The 17,046-nt window shown below is 41.3% G+C and overlaps 1 protein-coding gene across 3 annotated transcripts in view; it reads left to right on the top strand.

Moving 5' to 3' along the window:
* The window catches only part of SLC24A3 (solute carrier family 24 member 3), a 458,647-nt gene that overhangs the window by 174,174 nt on the left and 267,427 nt on the right, over positions 1 to 17,046 (top strand). The gene's annotated exons all lie outside the window — the stretch shown is intronic.

Here is a 17,046-nt window from a genome sequence, read left to right as displayed (position 1 = left end):
GAAATGGTGGAATTTTATTTCTAATGTATTTGGTGAACTTACTTTGTGTTCATCTCAGGGCCTATCAAGGGTATAATAAATTCACAATGTGAGCTAAAGAAGGGTTTCCCTTAGCCCTCTGCTTCCATACTTGTTCTTCAAGGATGCACAGGGTCATAGCCTCTTCTCCTTCTGCACAAGTGGGGGAAATTTTGAAGATATTAAACTACAGAATTCTTGAGTGTAGCACTAGACAGATTTCAGACCTCAGTAACTAGGAATTTAGAGTATTTGGCCTGCAGTTTTGTTCAAATTCATCCAAAGCATCTTTGTTTCAAGCCTAATGAAATTAAGCCCCAATGAAATTATTCAGGCAGAAGGAGTGACCCAGACAAAGAAAAATGAGTTGGATTGGGTGGTAAGATGGAGCTGAAAGTTCATGAAGAAAACTTTCCTAGAGACGGGGATGGGGAAATAAGGAAGAAGATTGTGACCATTGAATTTTCCTCATGGGTGAAATGTCAAATTGGAAAAGAAAAGGAGGAGGAGGAGGAGGATGTGGTGGAGGAGGAAGAGGGGGAAGATGGGGAGGTGGATGATCACGCAAAGGAAACAGCGTGGCCAGCCTGTCCTGATGGAATTACATTAAGATCTCTCACAGCACAGTGTAGGCAACTCATTTAGGATACCCCTTTGGTTTAGTATGCAAGAAAGGAGGAAATGGGCCGTTTGCTCACAGCCTGAATCCCCTCTACTTCCCCATATGTGGAGTAACAGCCAAACAACTTGCAAATCATTACCTGATCTAAATCTAGCCACTAAACTCCCAGTAACTGGCGAGTGTGTATTATTTTGTAGGCTTTCTTCTCTTAAGCATGTCTCTGTTGAACACATTGCAATGTTTTCAGGATAAAAATAAAAAGATGATCAGAATTGCAAACAGTGGTTTAAATGAGGAAGAGCCTTCTAGCTTGACACTTGCTATGGGAATACACCATCTTATATGGGTGCCCTAATTAGGGAGGTCTATGTGTGTCCACCTGGGAACCTCCCACAACCTGTTAGCTCCTAAAGTAATGTTCAACTCTTTCGCCTTTTGGCCATCTGCTTAGTCGTTGAGAAAGGCTAAACCCAGAAGTGTAAGGCTGAGAGAATTGGCCTGGATCTGTAGATAGCTATGTTTTGATAAGTGAGACCCTTTTCTGAAAACAAAGGAAGAAAATGGGAAAATGAGAACATGGATTTATGATGCCTCATGGAGTGTCTTGTGCAAAGCCAATATGCAATGAATATTTGTTATATAAATAAATAAATGGTATCAGACGTTGAGATTCCTAGGTCTCTATGACAACAGAAAAGTGCAGAAGAATTGGAGAAAATATTGAAGGGTTAGAAAAATTTCCCAATTTCTCTTCAAGGAAAATATTACTGAGTTCCAGGTGGGCTCCTGGAGCTGCTCCGTGGTATGCCCAATCCTTTAAAGGAGTTCTTTCCAGAAAGATGCCTGAAGTTGCAAGTTCCAGCTACATTGGTTGCCTCCTCCGGTTTCTGGTTTTGGCTTCTATCAAGGATTCTGACACACAGTAATCATCTTTTACTTTGCCCTCAACCCCACTTTTGCAGCACAGACTAATGATTATGTTTTGATTTGCAACTTCCTGTTCTGAAGCAAGTGAATAAAAGGAAAACCAAAGTCTCTGTGACATTCTGCTATGGTTCCCTAGAACAGGAGTATTTTAGTAAAGCTCTCTGCTGGAATTACTTAATGTAAGTGCACTGAGAGAACACGATGGAAGCAATCAATAGGTTTGACTTCATAACATTTAAAACTTTCTCTTCAGAATGCTATCTCATTAAAAAAATTAACAGGCAGATGTCAAACTGGGAAACGTTTGAAACAAATAGGACAGAGCAAAAAGATTAATATTCCTAATGTATAAAGAATTCATACAAATCAATAAGAAAAACATTAAGACCGAAAATAGCTCCTCAGGAAAAGGGCAAACAAATCTCCAGAGAGGAAATGCAAATGACAGATCATCATAGGATGAAACGTCCAGTCTCACTGGTTTTAACAAAATGCAAATTGAAATGGCAAAGGGACATAATTTCCCCTATCAAACAAACAAAGAGACTAAAATGATGGCCCAGAAAAAGGTACAGGGAGATAGAATGTTCTGTGCTACTCAGGAAAAGAACAGACTTTCTGGAAAAGTTGGCCCATACACAGGAAGAGCCTTAAAATACATGGATGCCCTTTGACCCAAGAATTCAGTTTCTAGAAATGTATCTTGAGGAGGTTATCAGAAATGTGGGTCCTCATCTGTGTATAATGGCATTCATAACAGACAATTGGTTTATTTAAACACTAATTATAAAGGAGCCAAAGTGCACCAAATTATGAGAATGGCTCAATAAATATTGCTTATCCATAAGTTCCATGAAATATAGAGCCACTATATAAAAGTTTTTCATGACATAGAAAAACTCTTTGAGATAAGACGTTCATAGAAAAAATAGGAAAGTATCACTACAGATGATTTCATGTATATTTTTAAAATGGAAAGAGAATGGAAGAAAATACCAAATCCTCATGTCAGTTATCTCAGGGTAATGAGATTACAGAGAACTAGTATATTCTTTTAAAATATTTCACTCTGGTTTTCCAGAAAGGGTATCTCTTCTTCTTAAAATAGAAAAATAATGGTGATCCCTCATAAGTGTCTTATAGTATGCCCACCATCTGTGGAGAACTAACCCATAAATTGCATAATGCACCATATCGTGTTGCCCTTTCTGCCTGGCCTGTCAAAAAGCTAAGACCAAATTTAATGCTCAACCAAAATAAATAATAGTTTTGACTTTATATCAAGTTTTTCTCCACATCTCCTTATATCACTCGTATGCTTTATGTTTATTTTTATGGCATATATCCTTAATTAGAAACCACTTCGAGTTCTTCTTATTTTGAAAATACTTAGCAATCGTGTTATTAATACATACAAACATATTTATGAGGTTTTAGAGTTGAGGAAAAGCATTGAACACATTTGGTTTTAATGTCCAGCAGGAGAGATACGTAGGGACTGGTGTAAAGATCCTAGCGGTGTTGAGAGTGTGTACACTTGTGTATACAATGCACCTGTGTGCATGCACACACACATGTGGGAGCACACATTGCAACAGCTCACATGTGTGAGCACTTGTGCACACATGTATGTGAGCACACATACTCATGTGGAAGCACACATGCACACACATGACTGCTAGGCCTTCAGTGTTCAGTGTAAATCAGGCCACATGCTTTCCGGCAGTGACACACTACTTCAGAACTATGTAGACTCTGCCTCAATTGTGCAGTTAGTGCATGGTGTTAGCCACCTAACAAGGCTGCTGTCAGCCCTTTTTTTATTCTCAGAGGATTTCTTTCTTTGTTTACACAGTGAGGAAAAATTTTATTACAGACCCCGGGCTCTAGCCCCATTCATCTTTACATAAAAGTTGAGGTGGAAACAAATGCTTTGGCCATACCATTCATTTTTCCTTAAAAAAACCCTAAATAGGTAATTGAAATTTCACTTAAAAAAAGAGTACGCTTAGGATTGAAATAACCTTTCAAAACTAACTCTGGTGCCCTGTCCAGGGATTTCTTCCTTCTGCCAATACTATGGCACCAGCTTTTGAAAAAAGAAAGAGCTTTATTACTAGATTGACCAGCAAGGAGACAGGAGGCAAATCTCTCAGATCTGTCTCTTTGATTCAAAGTTCAGGGCAAAGTTAAGGAGTTAGGGGCCACTGAGCTGCAGCTGGGTCCATGTAAGCTGATTGGCTGCTGTTGAATCAGTCTGTATATGGTAATAAAGCTGTTGGAAGCCAGATTTTCCTTATTGAAGGCTAGGGTCATCCATGGGCTATGGGTTCCTGCCTGGCAAGGTTTGACTAATCAACTACCTATTTTAAGGAAGCAAAACTGGTTTAAGCTGGTTAGTGTTTTATGTGCTGTTTCAGTTCCCCCCTTTTCTTTGTACCTTCCTTAATTTTTGAGGGAAATAGGGCAATGACTGTTCTAGCTACTTCCTGCTGATTAAGGGTGTATATTATTCCATCTCATTGAAGCAATCTCTTAGTCCTGATGATAGGTCAGTCTGTTTAAATTCATTTCAGAAGGCAGTGATGCAGGTGAGCTGCCACAGTTAAGCCTATATTGAATAAGCAAGTAATAAGATATTTAATAAGAAGCATTCCAATGGAAACGAAAAGAAAAGCAAAGTTAATGGTTGGCACAAAGTACAAACCAGTTTCTGAGCTGAGGGGACAACCAGTCAAGAAGATTTCTAGATGTCGGGGTCAAAGCATCTTTTGCAGTTTGGGATATCTGATGATGTCATCATAGGTTCAGGTATCTTTTTTAGTAACTTACACAGCAACAGGTGTGAAGATTGTCTAAACATGGGCTATCATACTGATCTCTCTTAAGTTTATATCAAGTTGTTCAGCTTCAGTTTGCAGGGCTTCAGGAAAAAGAGTGGTTTCACTTCTCAAGGACTCCAAATGAAAAGGATGGAGTTTGAAGATTTGTAGCCAGGTATTTCAGGAAACTAGAAGAATTCAGGATCCTGTCCACTTTACAGGTAGAAAACAAAAACATCAAAGACAATTAACAGAACTAGAATATGTATTCTAGTTTCTACTGAAACAATTTCTCTCTAAAAGAACCCTCATTTTTACAAAAGAGAGCCAAATTAAGAGTGATTGGTTTACAAAATAAGTCTAGATTCAAACTTGGCCTAATTATTTACATAAGTACATTAGGAATAGCAATTGATCATATAGGCTCTTTTAAATCTGCTCTGCTATAACTTTTCATAAGGAATCCAGATTGAAGTTTAAAGGCCTCCAGAGGCCAGGGAAGCCAAGCTAAGGAATAGTCAGCAGACTCTGCCTGCAATACCTTTAGATTTGGGTGAACTCTTCTTGAGGTGTCCCAAAATATACTGAAGTTCCTGCACCTGCCAGGAAGTGATCTTCTTTACTTACCTAGTAAGGTTGATGGGAACCCTGTAAGCAAGGTTCCAAGCAGTATTTCCAGGAGGCTTTATTTGTTCTGTAAAGTCAGCTTTTGTTCCCTAAAGCTACCTGCTCACATCTGAGTCTATGTATGTCTCTTTCAAATATGATGTTCCAGTCAAAGCTTTGGTAATACAACCAATGTTCCCAATTGTGTTCTGTTATAAGGAGAACAGTTTCTTATTGAAGTTATGCAAACAAGTACATTACCATGAAAATAAGAATATTTACTCATTCTAAATTCTGGAGGGATCAGGTAGGGAGAAAGATAAATGTTTCAATTTTGCTTACAAAGGTATGATTTATACAAGAAGTCATAAAAATGATAATCATCCTCATCAGTTCATTCAGTCTTGTGTAATCAACTCTTGATCTTTTTTTAGCAGTTTTATGAAGCCATCAGTTTCTTCTTTGGAGATTTATGATTTCTTACTGAGTTCAGTTTTATCTGAAACTTTATCAGAAACCTATATTCTAGGGTAAGTGTCAGAGTCCTTTTCATGAATCTCTCTGAAGATGAAACATATTTGCAAAATCATCAGAGTAAAACTGTCTGTAAATGACAAAAGACTTTAAAATGGCAATTGACAAATAAATTTGGTTATTTCTGTGACATGTAACATTTTAAGATAGTAACTAGAATTATAACGTATAACCAGGATAGGTCAGAATTTTAGGAATGTGATATAATTTTTAAAATACTTATATTAATAACATTCACCTGTGGAATATAACTTAAGAAAGTTTATCATCATTTATTTGACAGTACTTCCCAAGTAATTTAACCTACCAAATAAGCCTAATTAGTTTACTATCTCCCTCTGTAGAGAGAGAGAACAAATTCTTTGGGAAGCCCCAAGGACCTGTTAGAAATTCTCAAAGTTATTTTCAGGTCAAAAGAAAGACTTTATTTAGGATTTGAATTTTGGAGAAGTTTGTCAAAAATATAAAGGCTTTAAAACACTTGGTCAAATAGGTCACTGTGAAACAGTACTTAGTTATCCATTTAACCAAAGTGACAACATAAGATGTTAAAGGCAAACACAGAGAGTTATTAAACAGTTTTTAAACCGTAATAGAGAGACTTCAGCCTTTTTTAACATAGGAAATTATTTTCACAAAACGTAAAATTTCTTTTAGGTGGATTTACTCAGAAGTAAAGAAAGCCTTTTATAATTTCTTTATCAAGAGCAAACTGAAAGTTCACGAAAATTATCCTTTAAGAGAGAGAAAATCAAATTCTAATATTGTACCAGCTTACTTTTGATATTAAGACATATTTACCTAAATTCATTTTAATCTTAGCCAATTTGACCATGCACAAAACTCTTTTCTTAGGTTTCCTCTTCTACAAACCTTCTGTAACTTTTTTTTTTTTTACATTCAGAATTTATTTTCTGCCTTCCATTCTTTTTGGCCTCTCCTTAGGACAAAAATTATTTTTTCCTATAACCAGTTTTACATTAGGAAATATTTACCTTTTTAACAAAACAAACAAACAAAAGTATTTCCATTCCTTATACCTTCTTTCCTGAAAAGGTACATCTTACTCTCCTTGAATGCAAAGATGTTTTCCTCATTAATTTTTTGTAGTTTTAATCACATATAATTCTCAATCTTTAGAAACCTTAATTTTTAGTGGACAAAAAAGAAGTAAGCAATTATGAACTGTCTTTTACATTAGCATTCTGTGGCTTGGCAAATTTATAAATACTTCTTATAGTTTCTAGAAACATGCTACTTCATAGTACAATCTTTTAGTAAAGCACAAGACATGTTTATTAATAGACCAAAACATTTTTTCTCTGTAATAAGAAGATGAAAGTACTAATATTTTATCTTACTTGGAAAGGGTCTAGATATTTAATGAATTTTTCATCATTTAACTTAACAAAACTTAAATGTTTTAAGTTACCAAAGAGATTTTAGAAGTAATTTTAAGTACACATACCATGAAATATAATTATTGCTAAGTTTATCTATGAACTCTCATCTCACATCTAAATCGTTTGCTCCCAACAATTACGTTTACTGATGAAAAGTTCATGAGACATTAGATAAAATTAGCTATCATTCTAAGTTATTATTTTTTGCTGACAGATTTTGTAACAGAGGTAACATGAGCTCATTTGAGTAATAAACTCAGGTAGGATAAAGGCTACATGTAATCTTTTATTTACCAAAGATTATTTCATATCATGTTAACTTGAAAAACATTTGGGTTAGTTTCTATTACATTTAGGAATAATTTATATAATCACTTACTTTAAGCCAATTAACTTTGGCCATACCATCTGGAGGTAGAAAAATCTCACATTTACAACATATACATATAGACGTACATGCACACATAGACAGACACAGACAGAGACCTTGTAACTTCTGTTAAATTTTTTCAGGTACAATACAAAACTCACTAGTAAGCTTTTCTATATGTTCTTCAAAAGGGGGTCCCTATGAGGCCATTGCACACCATGGGCAGATGCCCCGATACTTCCAAAGAATCCCCAGGCACCTGGAAACTCCTGAAGGACCAGAGGGGACACTGCCTCTTTTCTTCAGAATTGGAAGACCCTCATAGAGTTAACTTCCAAAGAGAGTCTGTTACAGTCACCAAGAAACTCAGTCCCCAAACAGTTAATTCAGTTTAGACAAACAATATTAGTACACAATAATAACATAGTAACATAGTAATTATATATATAGTACATAATAATAACATAGTAACATAATAAGTAACATAGATCAGAATGCTAGCTAGACTACCAGCAGTACTCAGAACTAGATACCAGGAATAACTCTCGAGTGAACCTTTTATCCTATCTCTCATCATCTTGGGTGGTTCAGGCCCAAGATTCAGGACTCAGCCTGCCAGGATTGTTACCGAACCTGAAGTGAGTTCGCTCACCCATTGCGCAGCAAGCCAGTCTCTGACACCGGGTGTGGTGGAAGAAAGTAGGAATTTTATTTTCGCACAGCACTGAGCAAGGAGAGAGGGCAGCTAACGCTGAAATCCCAAACTCCCCGAAAAGCTAAAAGGAAGGGTTTTTATTTGGGGGTTTAGGTAGGGGAGGGGGAGCCTATGGCCTTGCTGGTCGGAGCTTTCCCACCAGCCTGTCTTTGGCCTTGAGACACTTGCAGAGAGGAGGGAGCCCATGACCTTGCTGGTCAGCAGCTTTCCCACCAGCCTGTATCTCTTTGTGGGGAGGAGATAGTCGAGGTGCTTGTCCTTGACGGTGTCTGTCTCCATGGATCATAGTGGATTCTGGAGCCAGGAAGCCAGAGAGTAAGCAGGGAATGAGTGTTTTGGTTTTAACCCCATATATGCTGGGTTTAATGTGGGGAAACTGATATCAGGGTCAGTATCAGGATTCCCCAGAATACAACTCAAACCTATATTTTCAGGGGATCAAGCCAGAGAGATGAGGTAAGGGACAGTTGCTTTCTTAAAGTTACTCACCCACAGCCCAGAGATGTCTTGATCCAGAAGCAATTTCTTTTCTCAAAAGTTAAAAAAGTGCCAAGGAGCCTGGAGCACCATGGCAAGGGACCAGGAACCCAACAGTTGAATCTAGACAAATTCAGTCTAGGTGGCCACTTAGGGTCAATGGCAAGGGCCCACACCCCAGTGGGGGCTACAGTGCCTCAGGCAGGCTGTCACAAGACCTTGGTCCCTTCATGGTCACCAGAAATTGTTACTGAGCAAGGGCTTGCTACCCAATCTGCACAGAAGCTAATACCATGGTACCAGCTTTTGAGAAAAGAAAGAGCTTTATTGTGAGGTTGACCAGCAAGGAAACAAGAGGCAAAGCTCTCAAGTCTGTCTCTCTGATTCAAAGTTCAGGGCAAAATTTAAGGAGTTAGGAGCTACTGAGCTGCAGCTGGGTCTGTGTAAACTGAGCAGCAATCCTCACATCAGTCCGTTTATGGTAACCAAGCTGCTGGAAGCCAGATTTTCTCTACTGAAGACTGCGGTCACCCTGGGGCTATGGGTTCCCGCCTGGCAAGGTTTGATTAATCAATTACCTATTTTAAGAAAGCGAAACTAGTTTAAGGTGGTCAGTGTTTTATGTGCTATTTCAAGTGTTTTACATGTATTGACTCATCTCATCTCCTACCACCTCACGAAACGTGGACTCCTGTGGCAAATGAGGAAACTGAGACACAAATAAGTGAAATTATTTGCTAAAGTTTACACAGCTTATAAGTGGCAGAGTCTAGATTCCAATTTAGGAAACCAGGCCATAGAACATGTGTTCCTAACGGCCCTGCCTTGGCTGGAATAGCTACCTCAGAGAATTCCCTTGAGGATTGAGTGACATGGTGCAGGTCATGTGACTGATTTCCTCTTAACCCCTCCAGGGGAAGTCATACCTAGGGAAGGAAATGTTATAATACCCCCTCTGCAACTTGGGTAATATCCTAATCTTCAGTCAAGTGTTACTCTGGGAAATCTAAAATTTCCATTAAGCATTTCTCTAAAGAGGGTTATAAAAACTCAATCATACCTGTGATAAGCTGAAAAAGATGCTCCCTCCCAAAGATATACTTTCTGATCCCTAGAACCTATGAATATTACCTTATATGGGAGAAGGGTGAATATTACCTTACCTTGAATGGCACAAGATGTGATTAACTTAAGGATCTTGAAAGGAGGAAATTATTCTGGATTATCGGGATGGGTGCTAAATACCATCACAAGTGTCCTTATAAGAAACAGGCGGAGGGAGATTAGATGCACACAGAGGAGAACGCGATGCAAAGACAGGCAGAAGAGTGATGCGGCCACAAGCCAAGGAACGCCCCTAAACTGGAAGAGGCAAGGAAGGATTCTCGTCTGGAACCTCTGGAGGGAGTGTGGCCCTGCTAACACCTGGATTTTGGACGTCTGGCCTCCAGAACTGTGAGAGAATAAATTTCTACTGTTTTAAGCCACCTGGTTTGTGAGAATTTGTTACAGCAGCCCTAGGAAACTACTACAATGCCTCATCCCTAATGGGCTGAGAGCGTTTCCATGTATCTCTGTAGAGGCCACCATAGTCATCCTCCTATGCTTATGCAGGTGGTAAAAGGATTTGTCTAGGCTGTTATAAAAAATAGCATCCTCAGGGGCTGGCCCATTTGCGTAATGGTTAAGTTCGCATGCCCCACTTGGGTGGCCCAGGGTTCGCAGGTTCAGATCCTGGGCACAGACCTATGCACGACTCATCAAGCTATGCTGTGGTGGCATCCCACATACAAAGTAGAGGAAGATTGCTACAGATGTTAGCTTAGCAACAGTCTTCCTCATCAAAAAAAAAAAATACCATCCACAGAAATGTCAAGGGAGGATATTGTATAAATTAAGGTGTTCAAATTGCATTAAGATGTGAATCCCGTGTAAGGTATTGCCTGTTCATTTTGGAAAATGTTGGGAACTTTCCTCTGAGTGTCTGGAGACCTCCCACCAACATCTTTTAGAGTCAGGGGGCAAGGTTCTGACAGCTGAAACCACAGCAAGCTCTTATCTCCATTTTACTCGTAAGAACACTCCAAGACAGAATGGTTAACTAATTTGCCCATGTTAACTCAGCTGAGAATTGAAAGAATATTCTGTATGGATAAGAGAGTCCTATGTAATTATGAAATGTATTATTGGAGATTTCATTTGTTTCAGGGAAGAAGAATTCCACTAATTTCATGTGCATCCTCAAGTATTTATTGAGAGTCTGCCATGTACAATTGAGAGATCTGCCGTCACTGTATCGGGGCAAATGTGAGGGACTCAAAAGAAGTTAAAACCCAAGTCTCTGCCATTATGAGATTCATTCAGGATGTGAGCTATTGGCATGTAGAACAGGTCAGAACCAAGAAAACTGGTTGAATATGAGAAACAAACACCAGTGTTGAAGGAATTCAGAGAAGAGGCTGTATGGTTCTGATAGAGTCCTCTTTGTGAAGTCAAGAACCTACTGCATGGCCCAGGTCAGCCACTGATCCCCCATTGGTCCCTGGGAGAGTTCTGTCACTTCCCTGGATCTTAGATTCTTATCTGTAAAATGCAGGTGAGAGTGGGCTCCATGAGACCCTTTCTAGCTCTAGTTGAGATCCCAGAAAACTAGAGTAGCTGAGAGGTTCTGTCTTAGAACCCTTGGCAATTGGTTTTAAACTTTCTTAAGATTCTCATGTGACCCATTTCAAGTTCTAGTTATTTGTTAGTTCCTCCGCATACATGAACGCCTTCTTGAGTTCTCAAGGCTATCGGATGTTAGGACATTAGGTTTGGGACGACAACAACTCTAGCCCTCGAGTAGATTTTTATTTTGTTGCTCTCCAGCATTTAAATTCATTTCGGATAAGTTTGGGACATTTCCCGCCACTAGAGCCCCAGTGGAAGACTTAGTCGCCAACACCCATAGAACAGTAAAAGGCTCAGTGCTGAGCTCCCAGCTTCCGGGGTTGGGGGCCCAAGACGGTCAATCAGACAAACACGTCCAACCCCAGAATCTGAACTGAGGATGGGAAGGAGGAGTGGGGCTGGTTCTGATGGCGGCTTCTCCCAGTTTCCAGGCTCTGCAGGTCACACTGAGGTGTCCATGTCCACTTGCAAACTGTGACATCAATGTGCTGATGGCAGGGGGACCCTCCTAGGCAGGTTCCATGGTGTGATTTTGAATATGGTTCTCTCCACTAAATCTACAAATGTCCATATCTGTTTCTGAGTCTGGTTTTTTCCAGTCTCAGAAACAGATATAGACGCTTGCTGGGTTCTTGACTTCACAAGGAGTGCTCTTTCTCAAAACCACCCAGACCCTTCCCTGAATTGCCATTGTCCTGGCAGTTCTGTGAGCTACCTAATACCCCTTCAATAAATTGTCCTCCTGCTCAACTCAGACGATCTGCTTTTTTCTTCATTATGAAGACCTTCAGCTGATAAGAGCCCCCTTCCCTCACAGATAAGGAATCCGAGGTCAGGAGAGTGGCCTTGGCCCATACATCTGCAAGTTGGTGTCTTCCCGTGCTGATTCCTCATCAGTGCTTTTTCCTTGGTAATACCGTGCCTCCTTGGTTACAGCAAATTGATGGTGCAAGAGAGATTTAAGGAAAAGTTGGAATTTGAACAGTTCACTAACGAGAGCCTATGACTTAAATAGGAGGAGAGGAGAATAGAAATTTTAGATTTTGAAACAAGAGCCTTCACTCATTCCCTTGCTTAGTCATTCTGTTAACCTTGAGCTTTTACTACTTCCTGGGCTCTGTGGTACGTACTTGAGAAATAGACACAAGGAGTCTTTCAAGGAGCTTCCAGTCTAATGGGAGAGACAGACGTACAGATACAACAAAATGCAATGAGTGATGCAACAAAGCTCTGCATGGAGTACTGTGGGAGCTCAGAGTAGGGCCTGTCAACCCAGAACCCACAAGAGTGGTCTTTGAGGGGGCCGGCCCAGTGGCGCAGTGGTCAAGTTTGCACGTTCCGCTTCTCGGCGGCCCGGGGTTCACGGTTTGGATCCCGGGTGCGGACATGGCGCCACTTGGCAAGCCATACTGTGGTAGGCGTCCCACATATAAAGTAGAGGAAGATGGGCATGGATGTTAGCTCAGGGCCAGTCTTCCTCAGCAAAAAGAGGAGGATTGGCAGTAGTTAGCTCAGGGCTAATCTTCCTCAAAAAAAAAAAAAAAAAGGAGTGGTCTTGGAGGACTTCTTCAAGCAGGTGACATGGAAGCTTAATTTTTCAGAATGAGCAGGAATTAGACAAATGAGAGGAAATTGGAAAGACAACACAAACTGGAGGGACAGCATGCACAAAGGCTGAAGGCAGGAGAGAAGGTTAGGTGTTTGGGAAAGTGGAAATAATTTTGGGTCTATTGGACTGGAGAGGTAGGTAGGAAAAAAAGAAGGAAAAAACAGACCCATAAAGGACCTTAAATATTAACAAGTTGGATTTGATCCTGAAGACAGTAAAGAATGGCCAAAAGGAAGTAACATGATCAGATTTGCATTTATAAAGAATTCCTGTGGCAGCAGTATAGAAAATAGATTGGAGATGATTTTAGTTAAATATGGCATATTATATATGTATTTATTTCTATTCCCTGACAAAACCCATGGACATGAGAATAACGCAAATTAAAAAGGCATTGATTCACAAATTCAAAGAGAATAGGAGAGTAGTCAGCAGAGGAGAGAGGTCAATATAGTTCTATGAACTGTCAAGTGAACAGATGAGTGATACTTGACTTAGCTGGCCAGAGAAAGCTGGACTCCCCACCCCTGCAGGATGGAAGGGGGAGAAGCTAACCAGAAAGCAGCTGATTTTCTTTGAAGAATCCCTGAAAAGCTCAGGCATCAAGGTGCTGACTACCTCTGAAGGTGCAGCCTTTGGGAAGGGCCGGAAACAGAAGAATCAGTTGATTCTTTATTAGAACAATTACTTAAACTTGTAGATATCCTGTCTTCCCACACCACACAGTCAGGAAACCAGCCCCCACCCTAGCCCCAGCAGAGGACCAAAGGTGCATTCTCTGAGTTGACCCCGAGACGTTCTGACTCAGGTATCAGCCGAACTGAGGGTGCTGGATGCAGCCCCTTACTGCATGAGGGGAGTAAGTGAAAGTCTGCATACTGAATGGCAAGACACCCAGAAATGGAAGCCAGACCTATAGTCTCTAGGCAGGAAATTGGAGGAGTACAAGGGTCTTTTGGGGGAAACTGATCAACTAAGAATAAAGATCTACAGTGTAATATTGACACTGGAGTTCCTCTGAGAAATCGCTAGACCCCTTCCTGATCACTGCACTGAAGCCCAGAGGAGAGACCACCTCTTCCTCCACAGTAACAGAGCTTTAGTCAGCACCTTACTCAAATATGAACAAACAACAGAGGAGCATCAGACGTTTGAGAGGAAAAGTCAAAAACCAAAGTGAAAAAGCAGAAATGTGAAGGGAAGAATTTGAAGGAAACAGAGGCAGTGTGGAATACATATGAAATGTCCAGAAAATGATAAGCGATAACCTTGGTTATGTATAAGAGAAGTTATTGCCCTCATGGAACAAGAACCGTGTGCTGTAAAAAAGGAAAACTCAGAGAATGCAAAAGAACTGAAATAAAAAAGATAATAGCAAAACCAAAAAGTTCAATGAACAAGTGGTAACATAAAGTTGAGGAAATCTCCCAGAAAATAGAATAAAACTAAAATGGGACAGAACAAAGTAGAGAAGAAAAATAAGAAAATTAGAGGATTAGTCATTGAGATCTAAAAGCTAGATGAATGAGTTACAGAAACCAACAATAACAAAAACAAAAACAGAAAATGGAAAAGGAGAAGAAATTATCAAAGAAAAAAACACAAAATGTCCAACTCACAGGTATGAGTTGTCCACTTGGAAAGGACCCCATTGAATACCTGTCACAATGGATTTAAAAAGACCCTTGTCTTTAAATACCATTCCCCATTAAAAGAACCAGAGATCCTTGGAGAAGTGGTTGATTCTAGATCTCGGGCAGGAAATGTACCAGATATACAAGATGGCACAGTGACAGCAGAGCAGTCATTGGAATCTGTGTGGGTCATGTCAGTAGGACTCAGCAGCCAATTTGGAGAGGTTCCTGCCGGTCAAAGATGTGATGATTTGAGCCTCACTTAGAAAAATGAGTGCAACCCATAAAACTCTAAGTTCATAAAGATTCTTAGAAAGAAGAGAACTCATTAGTAACCTTTGGAAGATGCTAGAGAACCAATTCATTATTTTGAGAGCTGGTAAATAATAAGAAAGAATGGAGCATTTATTTTGTCTTTCTCGTAAGACTCAGGTAACCAAACAGTTGATGAGAGAAGGTTTCTCTTTGTACAAATATTTCATCTAATAAACAAAGAAGAAATGAAAGAAAATGAGAACTTCACCGTCTTGCATTCCCCCGTGAAATGAAGGATCCAGGCTAAGATCATTTGTTGTCACTGACATCACTAAAAGAATGACAAGCAGCCACGTCGTGCCTCCTGATGGAAGTACGCACCACCACCTGGGAGATGCTGTTGCCAAATTCCAACCTCTCTTGGCACAAACCAGGCAATAAAAGGCCAGTTTTGCATTTTCCTGGCTACTTAAGACAGAAGAGAATATTTTAGGCTGAGGCTCAATTTACACTGAGCACAGAGACTGGGGATCTGGCATAAAGGCTTTTGCAAGTGATTGATTTAATATTTAAAGAGTGACCTGATGCCTCCAAGGAAAGTTCCTGAATCTCAGCCCGGGAGGAATGTTGGAGGTTTGACCCAGCTGTCCATCCGTCAGGTGGACCCATGCTGCAGCCCCTCGGGAACCCCCTCGGAGAGGGATGTGAAGGAGCCGAGAACGGAGAGCTCAGCCTTGGGGTTACACAGTCGCAGCAGCTGACATTTCCTGCCCATCCCCACGGGAGGCAGAGAGCAAAACTTCTCAGGCACAGTGTCTCCTGTTTCCACAGGCTTTTCGAAGCTGAGGTAACCCGGCTCAGAGAAGTTAACTCAAGGTCTCACGACATCTTAGTTTGGGTTCCTCCAACAGCTGAGCCTGAACGAGGGCTTGGGTGTAGGAGGTGATGCGGGGAAGCGTGGTGAGGGAGGGAGGAAGTGAGAAACAAGTGCCCTCACGAGATGCATCATGGAGCCAGTGACCACTGTGGGCAGCTGGGGTCAGTCGGACTGGTGACTTACGGGCGTTAACCCATTGAGGGATGAGGAAGTGGGAGTATTCCTCCCTGATCACTCTCCCCCATTGGCTGAGGGCCGCTTCTGGGCTCCTTACCCCCTGGCACTTCGGGCTGGTCCTGCTGAGCTGGCCACCTGGCCAGAGGACCCCTGCAGACAGGGAGACTCAGGGAACTGACTACCTGTAGGGCAGCTGTCTGCAGGTGATCTCCAGGGTGAGTCGAGGCCAGGCCAGCAGAACCAGACATTCCTGGCCCCAACACTGCTTGTAATGCTGCACTAAATCAATCTTGGGGTCTTTTGTAAGGTGCAGACCTGGAACTGGGGAGAGAGGACAGACTGATACCAGCTGGACGTGCCTAAGTCCAGTGGGTGATGACACAGATGTCATATGTCAAGAGAGCAGGCACTTAGGCAGCTGGACTGTGCACGGGTGACACTGACATGATGCACTCCAGAAAGAAACAGGGACACTTTTCTGCTCAGTGTGCCGGCAAGGACCTGGCTTTTGACCTGGTCGGTCCTCCCTCATTCAATATCTTTTGCAGCCGTCTCTTAGATGGGGTGGTTCTGCTCCTTGCCTGGCCGCTTTGGTGGAAATGCTTCCAGTAGTTCTCAACCTTGGCTGCACATTATGATCACCTGGGGACCTTTCAAAAGACAGATGCCTCCGTGCTCTCCCCAGAGTGAAGGAGGTAATTGGTCTGCGGTGAGTGCTGGCACAGGAAGCCTTAGAAATCTCCCCAGGTGTTTCTAATGAGCAGCCACAGCTTATAAGAAAGTTCTAAAAGCTTAAGCAGGAAGTCCCTATTGCAAGCGAGTATTATTTTAGCATTCAGGAAGGAATTTCTCACTTCTTTTATGAAACCCCACCCACTGAGTTGGGAAAGAATGAGACCCAACAGAGGAGTGTGTGTGCAAGTCAAGTAAATGGGATAAGAGAGCTCATAAGCCTGATTGATTAGTGATTGATAAATGATTCAGAGAGGTTTGCTGTTGGAATCCCCTGCCTCTGTCACCTCCTGGCCGTAAAAGTCTGCTTACCAACTGTACCTCTTCAGCTCCCCAAGCTTCATTTTCCATATCTCTAAAATGGAGATTTGCGTGTTGCCTGAGAAGACTCACATGACCTGTGTGCTAGCACACACAGGGGCGGTCCTTACCCCGCGTCTCACTGCACAGGCTGAGGGTGGTTCTGTGTTCTGGTCTACCAAGAAGCTCCTTTAGCGGAGCAGGGATGTCCGTACCTCTCTGCAGGGCTGGGCAGCCGATGACATGCGAAGGGGACTTTTGAGGGAGGAGCCAAAATCGGGAGAGGAGAACGCCCTTC

This window comes from Equus caballus, chromosome 22 (genome assembly GCF_041296265.1).
Source record: "Equus caballus isolate H_3958 breed thoroughbred chromosome 22, TB-T2T, whole genome shotgun sequence".
Classification (NCBI taxonomy): Eukaryota; Metazoa; Chordata; class Mammalia; order Perissodactyla; family Equidae; genus Equus; species Equus caballus.
This window is presented reverse-complemented; position numbering and strand designations above follow the sequence as displayed.